Source organism: Schistocerca serialis, chromosome 1 (assembly GCF_023864345.2).
Source record: "Schistocerca serialis cubense isolate TAMUIC-IGC-003099 chromosome 1, iqSchSeri2.2, whole genome shotgun sequence".
Taxonomy (NCBI): Eukaryota; Metazoa; Arthropoda; class Insecta; order Orthoptera; family Acrididae; genus Schistocerca; species Schistocerca serialis.
In genome coordinates, this window is record NC_064638.1 from 11,117,773 (window position 1) to 11,140,745 (window position 22,973).

Below are 22,973 nucleotides of genomic sequence, written 5' to 3' on the forward strand. Positions count from 1 at the left end.
TACTTTTTTGTGACAGTAGTACCTACTGTGAAATAATTTAAAAGTGTCTACATCCAAAAACAGAGACGTTGAACGAAATATATATACGCCAGCTTGACAGTTCATGGGGTCACGGGTAAATATTCAAATGGTCATTTCTTTTCTTATGTAGTTATGAATAAGCACTTAAATTTTGTGTGCATGCTTTACACCTTCCTTTGATATTTACAAGAGCCTGGAAACTACTTTTGCAGTCTGGCAGAAAGTAGTGGAGAACATACTGAGCATAATTTCCAGTCTGCAAGTCCAGATTCCTCTTTATGCTCACTGAAAGAAAATGTGCCTCTTTGCTGTTTACTCAGCAGGATCAGGAACTACGACTATTAGTAAAACTTTTGAGTTTTAACTGATTGCTATATTCTGTAAAAGTTCACATGTACAAAATATAATAATATCCCTGATAATAATAATAATAAGAATGGTAACGACACTGCTAGCCAACTGGAAAATGATTTAAATCCAAATAGAGGTGTTTTGCAGGATATGCTTCCTGCAACCACCCTAGAAGGAAAACAAAGACAGAGGATGAGATGGTCAGATGAAGTTAATCGACACCTCATGTTCTGTTATTACCAAGCAACAAACCTAGGAACCAACACAACTGGATACAGATCACAAGTATACACAACATTTATTACCAGATACCCAGAATTAAAATTTTTAACAGAACAACGACTACCTGATCAGATCTGTGTAATAATAAAAAATAACAGGATACCCCAGTCAGAATTAGAAAACATCAAACAACAAGTACAACAAATACTGGAACAAAATAATGTGCAATCAGAAGAAGAAGAAGAAGAAAATACAGTAATGGACTCAAACATCCCAGAGCAAACAAACAAAGAACAACACGCACCAATTAAACAATTAGAGGAAAACGAAATCTTAAGACAGCCAACAGAACAAGCACAAATAGAACACGAAGTGACACAGATGTTAGATATAGAAGAAAAATTTCAGCTAACATATATAGAATACAAAGACACAAATACAGACATTAGACCATTCTTGCATAGACCACCAAATAACCCACAAGTCGAAACAACAATAAAAACTATCAACACAATCATACACAACAAAATAAATGAAAACACAACTATGGAAGAGTTATAACTACTGGTTTATATAGGAGCACTCACTACACTAAATATACACACTAGGCAGAGATCAGAACCAACAAACACACAGAAGAAACCCAGAAAACCAGCATGGCAACACAGGCTACAGATCAAAATAGAAAAACTGAGAAAAGACATCGGACAGCTAACACAATTTATAAGAAATGAAATCTCGGAAAGAAAACGAAAAAGGTTGGGTAAAATCTCACAACAAGAAGCGACAGAGCAATTAGACGAAAAGAAGCAGAAATTACAAGCATTAGCCAAACGACTCAGAAGATACAAAAAAAAGTGAAAATAGAAGGAAACAAAACCAAACATTCAACACAAACCAAAAGAAATTTTACCAGACAATAGATAACACACACATTAAAATAAACAATCCACCAAACATAACAGACATGGAACACTTCTGGAGCAACATATGGTCAAACCCGGTACAACATAACAGGCATGCACGATGGATACAAGCAGAAACATACACATACAAAATGATACCACAAATGCCTGAAGTGATAATTTTGCAACATGAAGTCACCCAAGCAATTAATTCTACTCACAATTGGAAAGCCCCTGGAAATGATAAAATAGCAAATTTCTGGTTAAAGAAGTTCACCTCAACACATTCACATCTAACTAAATTATTTAACCATTACATTGCAGACCCATACACATTCCCTGATACACTTACACACGGAATAACATATCTGAAACCTAAAGATCAAGCAGACACAGCGAACCCAGCTAAATATCGGCCCATAACATGCCTACCAACAATATACAAAATATTAACTTCAGCCATTAAACAGAAATTAATGACACATACAACACAGAACTAAATTATAAATGAAGAACAAAAAGGCTGTTGCAAAGGAGCACGAGGGTGTAAAGAGCAACTGATAATAGATGCAGAGGTGACATATCAAGCTAAAACTAAACAAAGGTCGCTACACTACGCATACATTGATTACCAAAAAGCTTTTGATAGTGTACCCCACTCATGGTTACTACAAATATTGGAAATATACAAAGTAGATCCTAAATTGATACAGTTCCTAAACATGGTAATGAAAAATTGGAAAACCACACTTAATATCCAAACAAATTCAAATAATATCACATCACAGCCAATACAGATTAAGCGTGGAACATACCAAGGAGACTCATTAAGTCCTTTCTGGTTCTGCCTTGCTCTAAACCCACTATCCAACATGCTAAATAATACAAATTATGGATACAATATTACTGGAACATACCCACACAAAATCACACATTTGCTATACATGGATGATCTAAAACTACTGGCAGCAACAAATCAACAACTCAACCAATCACTAAAGATAACAGAAGGATTCAGCAATGATATAAGTATGGCTTTTGGAACAGACAAATGTAAGAAAAATAGCATAGTCAAGGGAAAACACACTAAACAAGAAGCTTACATATTGGATAACCACAGCGACTGCATAGAAGCGATGGAAAAAACAGATGCCTATAAATATCTAGGATACAGACAAAAAATAGTAAAAGATAATACAAATATTAAAGAAGAACTAAAAGAAAAATATAGACAAAGACTAACAAAAATACTGAAAACAGAATTGACAGCAAGAAACAAGACAAAAGCTATAAATACTTATGCCATACCAATATTGACCTACTCATTTGGAGTAGTGAAATGGAGTAACACAGTCCTAGAAGCACTCAATACACTTACACGATCACAATGGCACAAATATAGAATACATCACATACATTCAGCAACAGAAAGATTCACATTAAGCAGAAAGGAAGGAGGAAGGGGATTTATCGACATAAAAAACCTACATTATGGACAGGTAGACAATTTAAGAAATTTCTTTCTAGAACGAGCAGAAACTAGCAAAATACACAAGGCAATCACTCATATAAATACATCGGCTACACCACTGCAATTTCATAACCACTTCTACAACCCTTTAGATCACATAACATCAACAGATATGAAGAAAGTAAATTGGAAAAAGAAAACACTTCATGGCAAGCACCCGTATCATCTAACACAGCCACACATTGATCAAGACGCATCCAACACATGGCTAAGAAAAGGCAATATATACAGTGAGACAGAAGGATTCATGATTGCAATACAGGATCAAACAATAAACACCAGGTATTACAGCAAGCATATTATTAAAGATCCCAATACCACAACGGATAAATGCAGACTTTGTAAACAACAAATAGAAACAGTAGATCACATCACAAGTGGATGTACAATACTAGCAAATACAGAATACCCCAGAAGACATGACAATGTCACAAAAATAATACATCAACAGCTTGCCTTACAACATAAACTTTTAAAACAACACGTTCCTACATACAAGTATACACCACAAAATGTACTGGAGAATGATGAATACAAATTATACTGGAACAGAACCATTATAACAAATAAAACAACGCCACATAACAAACCTGACATCATGCTCACCAATAAAAAGAAGAAATTAACACAACTAATCGAAATATCCATACCCAATACAACAAATATACAAAAGAAAACAGGAGAAAAAATTGAAAAATACATCCAACTGGCTGAGGAAGTCAAAGACATGTGGCATCAGGATAAAGTTGACATCATACCAATTATACTATCAACTACAGGAGTCATACCACACAATATCCACCAGTACATCAATGCAATACAGCTACATCCAAACATATATATACAACTACAGAAATCCGTAATTATTGATACATGTTCAATTACCCGAAAGTTCCTAAATGCAATATAACACATACCGTACAGTTAAAAGGAAGTGACGCTTGATCAAGGTCCGCGTCACTCCATTTTTAACCGGACTTAACGTCTGAGAAAGTGAAGGAAATAATAATAATAATAATCGTTTCAGAAACAGCACTATTAACAGGGCAGAGATGACCACTGTGGGAACTTCCAAGTAAAATGGTATATCATCCTGATTTCTAATCACCAAAAGTTACTTCCTTGCCAATATAGCGGAAAAATAACTTCCTCACTTGCCACGTGGTTTTGTCAGCATTGTGGGCGACACACAGTTACTTCTGTGAAATTTAAGGGAACCAGGATAGTGGAATATCTTCACAGGTTCACTTCCAGCTTTTATGGAAAATCGCATTCAACTCTGCCAAGCTCTGACGTCGTCCAAGACACCAGGCAAGCAGGCATTTGACTGACATGAACATATTGATATCCTGGTTCAAAGTGTCTCTCCTAACTGCCTCTCAGGCCATATTTATATATGGCCACAGTGGACCACCAAAGGGAACATCTGCTATCAGTCGTCCTAGGGACAGGGTCAGAATCTAAAAGGCCCATTTCCTTGTCATTGCTGAAGAATTTCTCCCCTGGTTTCGTCGAATAGGACTAAGTTTGTATTCAAACTGAATGGGGCGACTACTTGTGCTATGTTTATTGCGCCAGAAGCCACCCTTGTTGGCTTCGAGAATGTTTTGTAGACTCTGTGCAACAATCTTTATATCAGTGAACGGACTACATAATGTGTTACACTGCTTGTCTACTATAAACCCGATAAATAAATCTTTGTAGTAATTGTGTTTAATTGTGACAACATTACCTCAAATATTGTCATGTGAGTAAAATTTTCGTGTTTATATTCTTGTGTACTTAAAAATACGACAAACATTTGGATTTCTGGAAAAAAATTTGGTCGAAATATGATTCATTATGGAAAAAGTTGTCCGAAATTTGACCTATTACTAAAAAAGATATAAACATAATTTTTGCTACATTAAAGCTTTGTGGATGAATTGCTGTAAAATTCACCCTAAAGTTCAGGAAAAAGATTTGACACTAAGATCCATGCCAAACTAATAATAGAATAGTAGGCCCTCATTCAGAGAAGACAGTAATCCTCACATGGCTGAGACCTATTCTTGAGTAGTTGTTTAAAGAAGGAAAAGTAACAGCTAAGGGAGAACATTGTAAACCAATAGTAGTGAGTGACATTTTTGGAAATAAAGTTGATGTTAACCTATATTCTGTGCATAAAATATCATTAATCTTACACCATGGCTAGCGCTAATGAGGAAGAAATATTGTTGCCTCCTAGTACTAGTAATGGGAGTGTGTGTTACCGGAACCACCTGTAATAAAGGGAAGCAAATTAAAAAAGAAACATGACTACCAGTCACAATTAAAAAGTGGAACTTCCATCAAACATTGTTGCTAGTGCCATAGATCCTGTTAGGATAAGATTGGTTACTTGATAATTATTATCGATTGGATTTCAACCAGAAAATATTTGTGTGGAAAATAGGTAAAAAGGTAGCTAGCATAGCTTTCCAAAGTAATCCATTGAAATCTAAGCAAGGCCCATCATCAGAGGAGCATATTCATTTAGTTGTGTTTACTGATATTATTGCAACAGATGAAAATAAACAAGAAAAAGAAGGGAAGTATTAAATCAAGAGGAGTTGGCATTAAATCGATAGCAAGAGAATCACCTGTAGTGCCAGAAGAACAGAAATCTTAATTAGAAGGTATTCTGTTAAAACATAAAGATGTGGTCACAGATAACTTGGGACTAATGAAGGAATACTTCTGTAAGTTTAAAGTAAAAGATGACACAGTTTTTTTCCTTTTGCAAGTCGTATCCACTACCAATAAACCTTCGAATTGCAGTGAGAGATGAAATATGAAAGGAGATAGACAGCAACATAACTCAATGTATTTTTAGGGTCTGTTGTGGGTACTTAAGAGACTTGTGGTAGGTGTTCATTTAGTTTTAGATTCATGATCACTCCATAAACACAAAGAGACAGAAAGGGTTAGAACCCTGAGTACAGAAGTGATGTTATCTAACTTTGATGAAGCAGAATTTCATATTTCCATAGATTTCATGGAAGGATACTGGCAGGTAGCATTACATGACCACTCAAGGCCATACACAGCCTTCTTATTTGAAAGAAAATCTTTTCAGTTTAAAGTAAATGCCATGGAAGTATTACAATTCGCCTTGGGTTGTGAGCTGTACCAAGGAGAATGGAATCCAGGAGAAGGTGATCACAGAACAACAGCTTTCATTAGTTGAAGTCTTGGCAAGCATGATTGAATTACTCCATTACCGAATTGGACATTCCTGTGTCAGTTTTCATTCCTGCTCAATATTTATTAGGGAGGGAATTAGTGCAAGAATTAATAATGTATGTCAATGATTTATTAATAGTCTACAAGACTTGGGAAGACTGTTGACAATTATTGATATATATTTTGAGGTGACTGGAAGAAAAAGGGTTACTAATAAAAGTTTCTAAAACATACTTTTGGTGACAAGAGTTGACTTTTTGGGACACAGTGTGAGAATAATGGGAATACAACTATGTCCAGAAAGAATGCAAGTTATAAAAGACTGTCCAGAGACTAGACATATTAAGCATCTATGATCACTTAGATTTGGCTGGATTCTATAGGAGCTTTGTAAGAGGCTAGGCTATGAAAGATGCTCATTTATCGAACTTATTGAAATAGAAAACTATCTGGAACTGTGATGAAAGTACAAAAGAAGACTTTAGCAATATTAAGCAAGCTAAAGCAAAAGCATGGAAATAAGACAAGTCACTATTTCGCACTGACTATGAACTTCACTACATAATAGATGAGAATAAATATTTTATGAGTAATATCTAGATAAGTATGCATGAGAAGATAGCATTTACTATTAAGGAATTACTCATTACTCACAGAAGTCACCATAATTTACCACAGCCCACATTTAAAAAGAACAAGAGATCAGAAGAGACATCAGAACTGAATAGATTCTCTCTTACATGCATAGCCATCACCACATAGAGAGATGGTAATAAATGGCAAGAATATCCAGATTACATTCTAAGTCCAAAAAGGCTACTCTGTAAAAGGAACAACATATATTTTGTCAAGGACAACCTTGTTCTGTAAGTTCTAAGCTTTTCGATCTCTGATAGTGGCAGGAGCTGAAGTGGTGTAATAAATGAAGAAAATTTTAATATCGGTCTAGACGACTTTACTCAAAATAATGTTTCTTGCTCATGCTGAGTTGAACAAAGAGTAGTATATTTAAGAGACAGTCGTATATTTAAGAGACAGTAGTATATTTAAGAGGAAGCTCAGTAATAAGGTATGGGTTCAAAATACAATAGAATTAAGGTAACTAAAGTTATAAGAGGGAAGACGAGAAAGTAGCGGTTTAGTGGGAGTGATGTAATAATGAACAGGCTATGATACGCATATATACATGAATTATATTATGAATAGTGCAGGTGGGATAAAGGGAGTATTACTTAAGTTTAAATGGAGGAAAAATGGAGGCATATGTATAGGGCCAATATAGCTATAAAATTTGAATGGTCTTTATGAAGGATTTTTCTGTAGGAGGAGGAGTATTTATGGGTTTCTGCAGAAGTAGGATACTATTAGCTTTGAGGATTACTATAAAGTTGCAAAATACAGGAACGAACCTGAGTTTTGTGGTCTAATTCTTATACTCATTTCAGAAATGGATAACTAGGACAGAATTGTCTTAACTTTGTGTGCTGCTCTTAACACAGAAAGTAGGAAGTTAACGAGTTCACTACACTAGTTGTTCTCAACATTTATTACATTTGATTGTTTGGAATTGACAGATTAATATATAAACTCCGAAAAGCTCGAAGTGTCTATGGAAAACTATAATTTGCTGTCAGAACTGAATGGATACATCCAACGACTTGGGATGTTTGCATGTTTCACAACTATTCCTTAGAATTTTTTGTACTTTCTCGTGGTTAGCAGTACCTTTGTTTGCTAGGAGCTTTTTACGAGGGGAATTTTTACTTATTTTCGATGGTTAAATCACATGATTTAGTTTATACACATTTTAGGGAATGTTAGCTTAACTTAGAATAAGTAGGTTAACTGCCTGCTTACCTTATCCTACTTGAAGGATGTGTAGAGGAAATAAGAAATGAGGCTCCTAAGCCTATGTTTCCTCACAAGTTTACTTGGTAATCCAGATGAAGATACAACTATGATCAATTCATAATAGGAATTAATAATTACTCCATGTCCAGTCAGCATGACTAGGCTACGAATACTCCCTGTGTCTGAATAGACCATTGATAATTAAAACAGAGGTACAGCTGGTTTACCAGCCACCACTGTGGCTGGTCCACATACATAGAGAAATAGAGACAATGAAAAAATAATATATGGTCATAACATTTTAAGACTATAACTTACTTCAAGAATTCAAATTCCTATTGAAGAATGGTTACTTTGCACCAGTGTTTATCCGACCTCAAGCAAAGTATTTGAGATCAGATACATTGAAATGATAAATTTTTACTGAGTCTTTGTAAGTAATCCACAAGTAATCATTAAGTAACGTTAGGGCTATGTCATGAGTAAAGATGTTTTGAAATGGAATTATATGAAATATTACTTAGTTCAAATACCATAAGTAAAGGGTTTTTATTTTACAAAGTTTTAACAATTTTCGTTTCTGAAGACGAATGTACAATCTGAACTAGCAGTATTATTTATTTCTCTACGTCCTGTGGTTGTGATGAAACTCATTTACATACACAAAAAGGTGGCATACAGTATAACATACCACTTGGGTAAGGCAATGTGTTGCACAATGTCTACCAGGCCGACAAATGATGAGTATCATAGTGAGCATACCGGTTTTTTATAAGTTTGTTGTTCTAGAATAGCATGTTGTTTGGAAGTTTATGACTGTCTGTGCATGTACATGGGTAAGGATGGGCGCCACATGTCTGCAAGGTGGAATGACGGCAGCTGCTTTACTATACTTTTGTGGTACTTGCTGGTTCGGCTGTTTATTCCATCGGAGATGTGACTTGCCATGAAACTGCATACTCTGTGACAATATGAATTATTGCATGCAGAGAAAAAAACAAAACAAACATTTTTTATACGTCAAAATGGATTAAGATAACTTTCATTAAGGTTAAGCAGAATGCATGTAACGTTACAGCTCGTATTTGAAAACAAACCTTTATGAAGTGTTTTTGCATCATATATGAATGGTCAGTACAATTGTACTTCCAAAGAAATGCTATTTCCTAATTAGCAGAAAGTTACTAATTTGAGAAAAATATACAGCTTACAGCACCAGAAAAGTTACAGTGAAGAGAAAACCATATTAACAAATAATTACACAGACCAACAATGGAAAACTTTTTGGTGAAAATACCTTATTCTTTTTATTGTTAGGGTGGGAAATCTAAATATGATACTTCAAAAACTGTATCACCCACCATTTCTTCACACTTTACAGTTAAATTTATTAAAGTAAGTGATTTTTTAAAGAATTTAACAGCTTTTGTATAGTTAAAATAATTTAAAATGAGGTGTAATAAATGTAGATGAGAAACATTTGCTGGCACAAAAGGTCAATTCTATTTTTGTGTTAACAGATGGTGGTTTGTATACTGTCAATCTAACTTCACTTTCTCGTTTCCTGTACATGTGCTCAATACAGTGTTTAATCGTGGTTGTAAAAACTCTGCTGACAGTTTTTGTTATATTTGTGTTGAATTTGTGATTAAAAACACCAAAGAAACATTGTTGACTTTTTGAAAAAGGTTTATTTATCATACTTTCGATCTAAACTTGGTCATCAAGATAAATTTTAGGCGCCACACAAGGTATATTGTGTATGTGTTGGAGACCTGAGAAAATGGTTCAAAAAGGAGAGAAAAGCCTTTAGATTTGCTGTTCCCATGATATGGAGGAAGCCAAGAAATCATTCCGATGATTGCTACTTTTGCAGTGTTGATATTACTGGTCATTATGCGGAAAACAAAAAAGGTAATAAGCTACTCTAACCTTTCATCTGCCATCCGACCAGTAAGGCATGGTGTAGATTTGCTGTTTCCTGACCCACCAGATGATTTAAATTCTGTTCTAACAGAAGTATTTTCTGATGCACAATGTGATTTAGATGAACCAAACGATGATGAATTCCAATGTAATACAGAAAGTCTAGAGCCCAAATTGTTTACTGAGACCGAGCTTAACGATTTGGTTAGGGATCTGGGCTTAATGAAAGAAAAAGTTGAATTGCTTGGCTTTAGATTAAAAGAAAAGAACTTATTGGCAGTTGAAACCAGCATATACATGCATAGAAAGAGTGAGCAGCAATTTTCCAACTTTTTTCAACAAGAAGGTGATTTAGTGCACTGCTCAGACATTCCAGGTCTGATGAATGAGTTTGGTACTGAATACAACAAGGAAGACTGGAGGATGTTTATTGATTCATCCAAAACTAGTTTTAAGGCTGTTTTATTAGACAATTGTGACATGTATGCATCTATACCTGTTGGACATTCTGTACACATGAAAAAAAGCTATGAAAATCTAGAAATAATGTTAAATAAAATAGGCTATTCTGCTCATGGTTGGATGATATGTGGCGATCTAAAAGTAACATGCATGCTCCTTGGTCAGCAAGGTGGCTTTACCAAATTTCCATGTTTCTTGTGTGAATGGGACAGTAGGGCTAGGGATGAACACTGGTACAGAAAGAACTCGTCTGTGAGGAAGTCTTTAAAACCTGGTGAGAAGAACATTCTACACAAAACCTAGTAGATCCAAATAACGTCCTCCTGCCACCTCTACATATAAAGTTAGGCATAATGAAATAGTTTGTAAAGGCTTTGCCTAAAGATGGACTACTTCTTTTTCTCGATCAGTCGATAAAAGCTGACGTCGAGAGATTGTGAGTAAGATATTGGCCACACCTTCTTTGCCAGCCTCCCCCACTTTCGTCTCGCACGCCACTGCTACGTAAGACCACCATGCAGCAGCGAATACTCGATCGCTGCTGCCCTTCGTTTTACAACTTATTGTTAAACCTAAATCGCACTACACTGACTTGTGTCCGCTTTGAGTTTCCCGTCGTTTCGCCTCAGACGAAACTCACACACAGGAGTGGGTATGATGACAGTTTTTCATACCGGAAATTATCAGATTTCTAAATTACCACGATTAGTCGTAATTTTTTCTTCATACTTTGTGGTTCTTCACTCATGCCGTAACCACGGCTATAATGGTTCTGCAAACAAATATGCTGCATGAGTGTGGAAAACCACAGGATGGTTGTTATTTGTCACGATTAACATTTTTTAAAAAAACTTTCGAGAAATCGTGTTTTCACTAATAGAAGCAATAGATTTCTTTTATGTTGCCTCATTTGGTAAGAGGGTTTGAGTTGATTTGGGGTGAGGGGACCAAATAGCGAGATCATCGGTGGTCGCATCGGATTAGGGAAGGACGGGGAAGGTAGTCGGCCGTGCCCTTTCAAAGCTGTCACACCGGCATTTGCCTGAAGCGATTTAGGGAGATCACAGAAACTTCAATCAGGAAGGCCGAACGTGGGTTTAAACCGTCGTCCTCCCAAATGCGAGTACAGTGAGCTAACCAATGTGTCAGCTTGCCCAGTCGTATGGCAACAGTATTGCGCAAAAGAAACAGGAAGGACAAAGTCCCGTAGGCTGCCGTCATTCCGTCGGTCACGTGGCGACGTGCTGACACGGGATTGGCTGCCTTGAAGTGGCGTGATACTCTCATAGCAGTACAGAGCAGGGTGTGGTCGCATCCACATCATCTCAGCACACAGATTGTTGGAAAGAGTGATACTGTATTTCTCTAAACACAATTTTAATAACATTCTCGGATTAACACATCAATTCAAAAATGCAAAATTAGCCTCTCAGACAGTGCAATCTTTATGGTTAAAGCCTAACACAACTGTGAAGCTAGTAGCGGTATCCATTCCCTTTGTTTCCAGCGTCTCAAGCATAGTAATAAGGAAAATATAATAATAATAATGCTACCAATAAAACGTGATGTAGTTGTTGATGTGGTCTTGAATGAAAGACTGGTTTGTGCAGCTCTCCACTTTACTGTATCCTGTGCAAGCCTCCTCATGTTGGCTAAATACAGCAACCTCTATTTGAATCTGCTTAACTGTATTCATCGCTTGGCCTCCCTCTACAATTTTTACTCAGCACACTTCCCTCTACTATCAAACTATCGCTACCTTCATGCCTTAGGACATGTAGTACCAAATGGTCCCTTCTTCTAGTCAAATTCTTCTATAAATTTCTTTTCTCCCCAATTAGATTCAGTACCACCTCATTAGATACTCGATCTACCTATCTAATGTTCAGCATTATTCTGTAGTACCACATTTGGAAAACTTCTATTCTCTTCTTATTTGAACTGCTTGTAATCCACATTTCATTTCTGTAGAAGGCTCCACTCCACACAAATAGCTTCAGAGAACACATCCTGACACTGAAATTTGTATTAGATGTTAACAAATTCTGCTTCTTGAGAAATGTGTTTCTAGCTACAACCAGTCTGCATTTTATATCCTCTCTGCTCCCGCCATCCTCAGTTACTTTGCTGTCAAAACAGCAAAAAATCAACTAAAACTTTTACGTGCCTCATCAGTAAACCCATCACCCAATTCCATAAAGATTCAAACTCATATATATGAAACACCTTCAAACGTCTGATTAATACGAGAATGAGGTAAGGTGTTAAATATTCGACACTAACCATGTAAGGGAGAAAAAATTTAACGAAGATTTAAAATTACGTTTAAAGTTATGTTTCATGCTCTTCGATTTGGGAGCTTAGAATGCTGACTGTGGGTTGCACATTATCCAAACAAACCAAAAAAGAAGCTTCATTTTACTTTAATTATGCAGGTCAACCCTAAACACTGGATGGTGTGAAAATAATCTAATAAATCCATTCACATGATCAGACTTTACATTTTGTAAGCCAGATGACTTCAAAGTTACTATTTTAATCAGTCACTTTTTATTGTTAGCTTTGTGATATTCAACAAGGTTTATGTAGCCTGTCTGACTTTTTCGTTCTATTGCAGTATTCAGTGACAATCTAAACATTATAACTATATGAATGAAAATATCTTTAGTGAATATTGTCTGCCATAATTTCCCGATTTGTTGAATCATATGCAGATGTCATTTTTGATCGTTTAATTGAAAAGAATGTATCCATATTCATTATTACTAGTACAAAAAGATTTACTTTGCATTTATTTATGAAATATGCTTGCCTTTTGGGTTATGAAAGTAGTGTGTTCTTCAAAACATACTGAGTCAACTACCAATGCTTTGAGATACAATAAAACTGATAATACCATGTTACAATTTATTCTTAGGGTATAATTGTCTACTGAGGACCATATCAAATACAAAAATTTTAAAACCTTGACCACTCCTGAATAAATTTCTGCAAACATCCACGTTTGCTGCATTTAAATATGGCTGCCATCAATGTTTGCACCATATCATAGCTCAGAAAAGAAAATACACACTGTCATCTGAAGCTGTCAAACCAAACAAATGTGTCCCTTATTAGTTAGTTAGTAGATAACTGCCTATAACAGCTAATTTTACAATGGCGATGTGTAATGTCGTTCTTATGGCGTCAGGTTAGAATTACACAATGACTTTTCAATCGAATTATCGTTTAAACAATTTCAAAGACAACCAAAATGATGTTCAGGTATCCTTACACTCTGTCTCTGTTGTTTGGAGGCAAATCGTGTTTGTAATATATTGACTAAACTGGTTTGGTGTGGGGACAGAAGGGCTAAAAGTTACAAAAACAATAATTACTACAAAATCAAAATTGTACATAATTTAATTGGTATATTAAAAGACTGTATCTGATTAGCACATTACGTATTAGGCGTCGGATTTTGTAAGGTTGAGTTATCTCGAAATTTGCTGCTACATCCTTATTTCTGCTTTAGTTAATTAATAATGACTAAAACATCTTCTTTTAGATTAATCAGATCACTTCCATCACGGCATTTTGACCTCACAGTTTGATCAATCTATCTCATATGCTTAAAAACTATATTTAACGAAAGTACCAAAAAGCAAAGTGAAACACACTTTCGTATCAGAGTTAGTGGGATTAGTCCATAGAAGCCATCCTCCACACACATAATGTTACTGTGGGTGGTTCTGATATCCACTAAGTGTTAGTAATGCTGATGATAGTTTCTAAATAAGAAAACTTAAATTACAAAGTGAAAGCTGATAAAGTAGATATAAGTGAAAAGATTTATATGAAAAGACACAATAACTGATAGCATTTTTATGTTGTATTAGGGACTGTTTCTTATGCTATGAGTGACTGAAATCAGGAAGTACCACAGTGTGTGACTGGCATTTGCATGAAATCAGACTGTGACATGATGTCTTTCTCCCAGTGTAATGTGCTCTTTGTCTTGACTACCACATTTATGAAAGCGCTGCTAAGGATTCGATCATAACTAAATATTTATGACAAAACGTTCAAATATGTGTGAAATCTTATGGGACTTAACTGCTAAGGTGATCAGTCCCTAAGCTTACACACTACTTAACTTAAATTATCCTAAGGACAAACACACACACACCCATGCCCGAGGGAAGACTCGAACCTCTGCCCGGATCAGCCGCACAGTCCTTGACTGCAGTGCCTTAGACCGCTCGGCTAATCCCACGCAGCATTTATGACAAGCATAACTACAAATATGATTGCTGCTCATTTCATTTGCACCAATTTAAGCTGTGCTCTTAGGTTTGTGTATAACCACACTCTCAAAAATTGTGGCTTATTTCAAAGAAATCACAAAGCATTGGTAACAAGCAAGACTATACATATGATTGCTGCTCGTTTCACTCGCAGTAACTTAAGCTTTACTTGTAGGTTCCCACCTAACCACACCCTCAGGAATCATGACATATTAAAAAAAAGTCAATTATTTGTGATAAGAAAAAATATAAATTTCATATGATGTAAATGTCTTTACTGCTTGTTTCACTAGCAGCAGTTTCATCGTTCATTTTTTAAGCTTGAAGCCATGAAAGAGAAGAAACTCATTTCATGTAAATAACATCGAATATTGTGGGACATGCTTCTATTACATAAATAAGAAGACCCAGAATGTGTTACAAAAGCAAAGCTGGAGAGAAAAGGTATTAGTGTGTTCTAGGATATTATCCTACTTCTTTCAGTTCTGTAACAATACGTCTCTAACCACAGTGAATGCATTTCATCTTGAAATCTCTTAAGGACTGATGTGTCTAAGAGATATTTAATTATAACAAATTGTATATAGAGTGATGTGTTTGTGATAAATCTTCTATTTGACATTGCCTTCAAATTGCATACTGTCAAAAAATCAAAGTTATAACATGGACACAACGAAATATGATGGATACAATACTGTGTCTCAAAATTAGTGAGTGAGGAATGTCACATGACCGATTTCTGATTTCAACCAAACACTAGCCACTAATTTCTGATTTCAGCCAAATGCCAGCCACATAACATAATACTTCCTAATTTTAGTGACTCACAATACGTTATGTCATAACCAGTGATTAGTATGTGAAAATTTATGTTATGATGGTACCACTTTTGTTCCAGCTGGTAAAAATTGAGGAGCATTAAAGCAGTAAAGTAGGGATCATTTCAGAGCAGCCAGTAAGTGGTTCCATCTCACTGAATTTTGTATTAATACTGACAAACTGTAAATATTCTCTTTACCTTATCAATTAAAGAGGATGGCAATAACTGCTTCAGCTAAACTTCTTGACTTCTGTCTTCACACGAAATTAACATGGAAGAATTATACCAAATATATCTCTACTAACTTAGTATGTGCTACATATTTGTTAGGTAAACTAAGGTCATGTGTTAATGATAAGCTATTGCTAAATGCATACTATACCTTTTTCCAAGCACAATTGACATGCCATTGTGTTATTGAGGAATTTCCCTGGAGCAAAAAAAGATCACATTTGGCAAAAATAAGGAGTTCAGATGCATCTGTGGGGCTATAAATAATGTCTTGGGAACCCTATTTAAAAAAAAAAAAAAAATAAATAAATAAAAATACCCACAGCTACATTCCTCTTCATATTAAGTTGTCTAATACATACAAAAGAAAGCTAGCATTATTACAAACTAAAACACTCTATCCATTGATGTTATTTTGGAAATTTGTGGTACGTTCCTATTGGGACAAACTGCTGAGGTCATGAGGTCATTGGTTTACACACTACTTAATCTAAAACTATCTCACGCTAAGGATAACACACCCATCCACGCCCGAGGGAGGATCCGAACCTCTGATGGCGAAGGGGGGGGGGGGGGGGGGGGGGGGGTTCTGCAGGAACTGTGACAAGGTGCCTCGACCCCGCGGTGGTGTAGCCTCGTGGCCCGTCAATATAATACACACCTAAAACAGAAGACAGACATCACAGTCGCTAGACTTAAGGAAACTCTAGACAGTTACAAATACATGAGGGTAAAACAGTTTAATATGTTGTCACTACAGGTACACAATGTGTCACCAATATGTTTAAAGACGTCGCACAGTTGTGGCTTTGAGAGAAAAAGCATTTTATACAATAGAAGAGTTCGAAATAGGCTTTAAAAATTATCTCAGACAGTAATATAGTTTCATTACATTAAACTTATGTATGTGATTCTACATAATACATCATGCACAGTATGATGGACAATTTAATGTCGAACAGTAATTATGTAAAATATTTTTTAGTCTGTGCGTGTTATTTATGTAATTGTATTGCTACGTCTGTGTACACAAAAGATTATGTTGGTTGCATTTTTAAAGGTATATAATAAATAAATAAATGAAACATCCTTCATCTGAAGCACTTGATTAGATAGAAAGTGTGTATTTGTAATTGACCTTGATCTTTTTTCCTTTCAGATAATTTTGCAGTTACAGTCATCTCGAATACAGGCTGCTGTGGCAGACTTATATCCATTTATGGTATTTACCAAACTATTCTATTCGTTATGTTCGGCTGACGTAGAGACCCATAAATCTTCCTGTCTATTCCAGAAATTGGGAATCTAGCACTTTCCGCAGTGTTTGCTGATTTTTACATGACATCCATTTTCTCACCGTCGTTTCTTGGGGTGGTAGATTTTATATTGCCACAATATTATTTTCCAACTAATGAGAACTAATCAAGTAGATATATATGCAAAACAGAACTAACAGCCCCTTGGTTTCCAGAGCTCTTACTTCCATAACATAAGGTGTGCAAAGTTAACGTATCTATAGAAATACCAGTAACTTGATGTTTTTAATTTCTGGATCTGTGTCGTTTACCAGTCATGATTGGACAGACTGTGTGAAGATTAAATATGCAAGAGTTATTTATCATTTTTCATATATATAAGGAAATATATATGATACACACACTGAAGAGCCAAAAAAACTGGTACACCTGCCTAATATCGGGTAGGGCCCCCGCGAGTATGCAGAAGTTTTGCAGCATGACGTGGCATGGACTCAACTAATGTCTAAAGTAGTCATGGAAGGAATGACACCATGAATCCTGCAGTGCTGCCCATCAATCTGCTAGAGTAGAAGGGGGTCGAATCTGTACTGAACAGCTTGTTGCAAGGCATCCCAGGTATGCCCAAACATGTTCATGTCTGGAGAGATGGAGGCCAGCGGAAGTGCTGGACGTGTGGGGTGTTGGATTGACCTGCTGGATTTTTCCAAGTCTGTCGGAATGCACAATGGACATGAATGGAGGCAGGTAGACATGATGTTTACATATGTGTCACCTGTCAGAATCGTATCTAGAAGTATAAGGGGTCCCATTTAATTCCAACTGCACACGTCCAACACCATTACAGAGCCTCCACCAGGTCGAATTGGGTGAACATAGGCTTGCAGTGCTGCTGTCTTTAGCTTGATGCAAAGATTCTGACTGCTTTTTTTATGTAGCACTGCCACATACTTGCAGCCTTCAGAATATCCCCATAACAGTAGGCCATGATTGATGTGGCCATTAAATATTGCATAATGCACTGTTATAAGGTATGGGTCAGCTAATACACCTTCTGTTCTCCTCAGAAGGTATATTACTGTACACACAAACTAAGTTGACACTCGGCGCGGTGGCTGAAGCGAGTGACAGTGGAGGCATCTCCCATTTACAGTCATTCCCATAAGCCACGGCGCCGAGTGTCAACTTACTTTCTGCAGATAGTACATCGGAGAGCTGGGAGCACACATACACTGTTTGTTCATTCATTATTAATTTGCTGTCAATCAGGAATCCCAGCAGTTTGATAGCCTCCATATTATCGGGGTATGCCACATTTGTAAGGCTGCATGTAAGATTTTGTTGTGTTATTTCTTCATTCGTTTTCATTTTATTGTCGAAGAACCATTGTTTGATGTTTTGTAAGATCACATTTGTTGTTTGCAGAGCTTGTGCAGCAGTTTTTGTTTTCGCAGATACTAACAGTGCACTGGCAAAAAATAAGTTAAAATCTATGTGAATGATCATTGCTCCGGTATGTCTGTACAAACAAAACACAGAAGGAAACATATACTGGAGACTGCCCAACCGAATGAACTGCTGGACAAGGAAATATGCATGTGTGGTTGGACATTTAAAAAAGTAAAATTCGTAATGTCCTGTTGGTGCCGAATTCACTGAAGACATGATACATGCACGGATTGGAGAAGGATAGAACTGTCTCTGTTATTTTCCTTGAGTTATTTAGTGAGATTACAGAATGCATAAATCTGGCAAATGAGTCAAGGATTATACACTTCAGAAAAGTTGCAGTAACATTTTCAGGGATCAGACCACCGCTATGGTCGCAGGTTCGAATCCTGCCTCGAGCACGGGTGTGTGTGATGTCCTTAGGTTAAATAGGTTTAAGTAGTTCTAGGGGACTGATGACCTCAGAAGTTAAGTCCCATAGTGCTCAGAGCCTTTTGAACCATTTTTTTTAAACTAATAAAGAGTATAGGAAGGTGTTTTGTACTGAGTGACTAAATCAGTCAAACAACACTTCGAAAATGTGCCTCTGTTTAATGGTTTCGTTCAAATTTAAATAAGAAACTCTCGTATTACAACGAGCCAATAATAGCAACCAAAGCATTAAGCCGTAAAAATCATATGCAAAACTTACGATAAAGATAGTGACATTTATAATAAGTATCCTTTACTTCCAAAGCAATTCGTATTTTCTTCCTGAGTTTCATTCTTCTACACATTTTTCTAACGCACACTGTGGACATTTTTATAAGCGGAGGTAAGTTTCTGGAAATTTCTTGTTTAGTTATTAGTGTAAGATCTACGGTCTCTATTGGATTGGATTGGCTTTGTCAATAATGATTTTTAATTCTGTCATCAAATGCCCCCACTTTCGAAGTCAGTACTTTAATCTAAAAAGCCATGGATTCATGTCAGCAAATAACAAAACATTTTAAATTAATCAAATAAACTGGCTTGTTCTAGTGCGTAGTTCAGTTGCTTTGTTGTCTTTGGTTGTCGGTATTATTAAAATCCACTGCTCCGGTATGTCTTCATTTATTAAAATACAATCTCTGAAAAGCAGTTTGTTTGGAGGGGTACGAAAACCGGTGCTGTGTTCATCTAGGTTTGTTATTTTGAGTATGCGTATGGTGTCCATTGTCATGTAATCGTATCGTGTTAAGAAGTTATTTGTGTGTTCGAAGTTTGGTTGCGCGTTGCGCGATTACTTGCTAGTTGCAAGCAGTTATTTTTATCGGTGTACTGCTACAAATTATTCGATTGTTGTAAAAGACGTCTCCAGGGCTATTACGAGTCATAACGTCTCAAAATTGATGAAAATACGTCCTCAAATAATCTCCCTTCATTGTCTCATACCATTATTATATATACTGTCTGATGTTTTGGATTCCGGGGGAGAAAAACCGGTAAATTAAGTTTGTAATCATTTATTTGATGGTTTCAGGTGCATTAGTAACATCCAGTACCGGTATGTAATTTCACTGATAAAATAAAACCATTACTGTCACACCCCTCCAGTTCTGTAGGACTACGGTTTTGTTGAATACACATTTTTAATATTGAACTGTATTAATCATCCCTTTTATGTGTAATCATGCTTATTTCTAGACCTCGGTATATTTATTTTATTACGCATTTTATCGCAGTCATGTTTTACGTGAAGTTTCATTGCTCACATCGAAATAATTGTGACGCATTGGCATTATTTCACCTAAACCAAGTACGTAAAGATCTGTATTTACAAAAACCGGTACATGAAATGTGTAGCTATTGTAATTGGAATTGTGAATAAGTTTTGTTTTAATTGTAGCGTAAATCATTGGTAAGGTTGAAATATGGCATCCCGGCTAAGACACAAGTTGAAAATATGATCACTATTTTTTATTTACTTAAATTTGCCATATTTCATGACAGTACCTTTTCCGTTAGACATTTGCAAGGCGAAATTAGTCTTGGCTTCAGTTGTCTAAGTATGATTCTACAATGCATCATTGTCGGCTGCAGAAAAGACGTGGTTCAACGTGTTTCTCTCATTTTGGTGTTTCAAATACAGTTTCTTCAAATGTAGTTTCTTCTTTTTAGTTAATACAAAAATAATAGTAACATAATTCAAAATTATTTATGACGGCGACCTTCACATTGTTCTTCCATCAACATACACCAAGAGTTAGCTGCCGACTAACTATAGTCAAAGACGACTCCAATGTGAAAGATATTTTACACGATTCACAAGTTTCCACTTGTAATCAGTCTCTTTGCTATTCTTCGATACATTTTCTAATAGTAATCAATATGCTTTTACTCTCAAAAACAGAAGTAAATTAACATATAATTAGACAAATTATAATAAATTCTGACAAAAATATAAGAAAACATTTACAATTCGGTATTGACAAATACGGTAAAAAAATAACATCTCCCAGATCCATTAAACTGCTCCCCAGGGCTTTTGTTGTTATGGACATATACAACAAAAACCCGACAACACTCAGTGATGGATCTGTATTACACAATTAGTACATTAATGATGCAGTCTGATAGCCTCTTCCAAATTTGGACTCTTTGAATCTGTGGACTTATTACTGGCTGTTGTTGCAATGATACTTCCCCACCAATCCCATACACAAAATTTTCAAGTAAAGAAATTATTTAACATGACAAATATACATGGTATAAAACATACATGAGAAATATTCTAACATACAGCATGCAGATTGAAAATAATAGAAAGGTAAAACTCATTTCCTAGAATAAGATTTAATTTTTTTTTAAATATTAATGTTAATTTCATTATGCTTACATATTGTACAGTAAAAATGATATTGGACATATATAGTGTAATGTGTTTTTCTCTATATTTGCCTTTTATATATATATATATATATATATATATTTTTTAACATCTGATTTTTTTTTAATTTTTATATTTTTTTATTAGTCATGGATTTTTTGTTTTTTGTATATTTTTTTTGCTTATGATTTTCTTTTTAAATTTTTTTACTTAGGTTTTTTTTATTTTGTATTTTTTTATGATTTTCTTCTTTTAGTACAGCTAAAGATACATCAGTATTATCTAAATTTTTTGCAATTATTTATGTACACTTTCCTCTCTACTACAATATTACTACAAGTCACATTCTTGTGAAGAGTACTTTTGCTCACCACAACATCAGTATAAACAACAATAAACTGCTCATATATCATGAGGCTTTATCTAAAATTGGTTTTGAAACTTATACCCTTGCATGCATGTCCTCACATGCATGCCTTCACCCACAGGGAAGACTTAGCTTCCAAAAATTAGAAAAATTCAGAAATGCTCACTATGGAGACTTTTTTTTTGTAAAAAAGTAAAAATAAATCTTTCTCTCATTCTTTGTTAGAACAGTGTTTTCCATCAGTTTCAATTAATATGTGACTTCAAATTATTAATTTATACATGCAAATATAAACACTTCGTTGTACAGGCAGTTTTGTTCTAACAAGCGTATTCCAGTGGAGAACTTTTGTTTTAGATGATAATAGGTTATTTAAATTTTGAAATTATGATTTCTGTTTATACAGTTTTTAAGAGACAACATTCCTGAGACCAAATAATTTCTTTGACTTAGGATACACCAAAAGATAAGCATTAGGGTGTGGATTTTCTATGACTTCAACAGGCCCAATATAGATATCAACGAATTTTTTAATTTCTGAAGTTAACATTTTTGATTTTTCATGAGATTTGACCAGAACAAGATCCCCAATTTTAAAAGTGGTTAATCTTACCCTATTGTTATATCTTTCTCTTTTCCCCTTGTTTCCTCATAGTTTCCCTGACAATATCTTCTCTCTCTTGCATAGTTAAAGGTGTACATTTAGGAAATTCAATAAGTTCTGATATAAGATTTGGAGGTCTAATATTAAACATAATCTCATATGGTGAAAATCCTGTGGAACTATGTTGTAGGCTATTCATAATATCTTCAAAATTTCGAATGTGCTCAAACCAGGTTGGATGTTTATGGCTACAATAGGTTCTACAAAGTCTCCCAATTTCCCTCATATATCTTTCTGCAGGATTGGTGGACGGAGAATAAACAGATATAAGTATATGCTTCAATTTTTAAACAGATATAAGTATATGCTTCAATTTTTATCTTTCAATAAACTTTTTCCAAATTTTAGAGGTGAACTGTGAACCATTATCTGATAATATAGCTTTTGGTTTACCCACCTGTTCGAAATAATCTCTTTCAATTTTTATTATAATTTCATGGCTAGTAGCTTTTTTCACTGGATATAGTTTAATTCATTTTGAAAATACATCTACCATAACAAATATGTAACAGTAACCACCTTTACTCTTTGGTAACATTCCATATACGTCCACTGCGATAAGATCTAAAGGTTTTTCCG

General features: G+C 35.3%; 1 pseudogene; it reads right to left on the reverse strand.

Annotated features, from left to right (window-relative positions):
• LOC126460284 (molybdenum cofactor biosynthesis protein 1-like) overlaps positions 1-22,973 on the reverse strand; it is a 227,469-nt pseudogene that overhangs the window by 198,822 nt on the left and 5,674 nt on the right.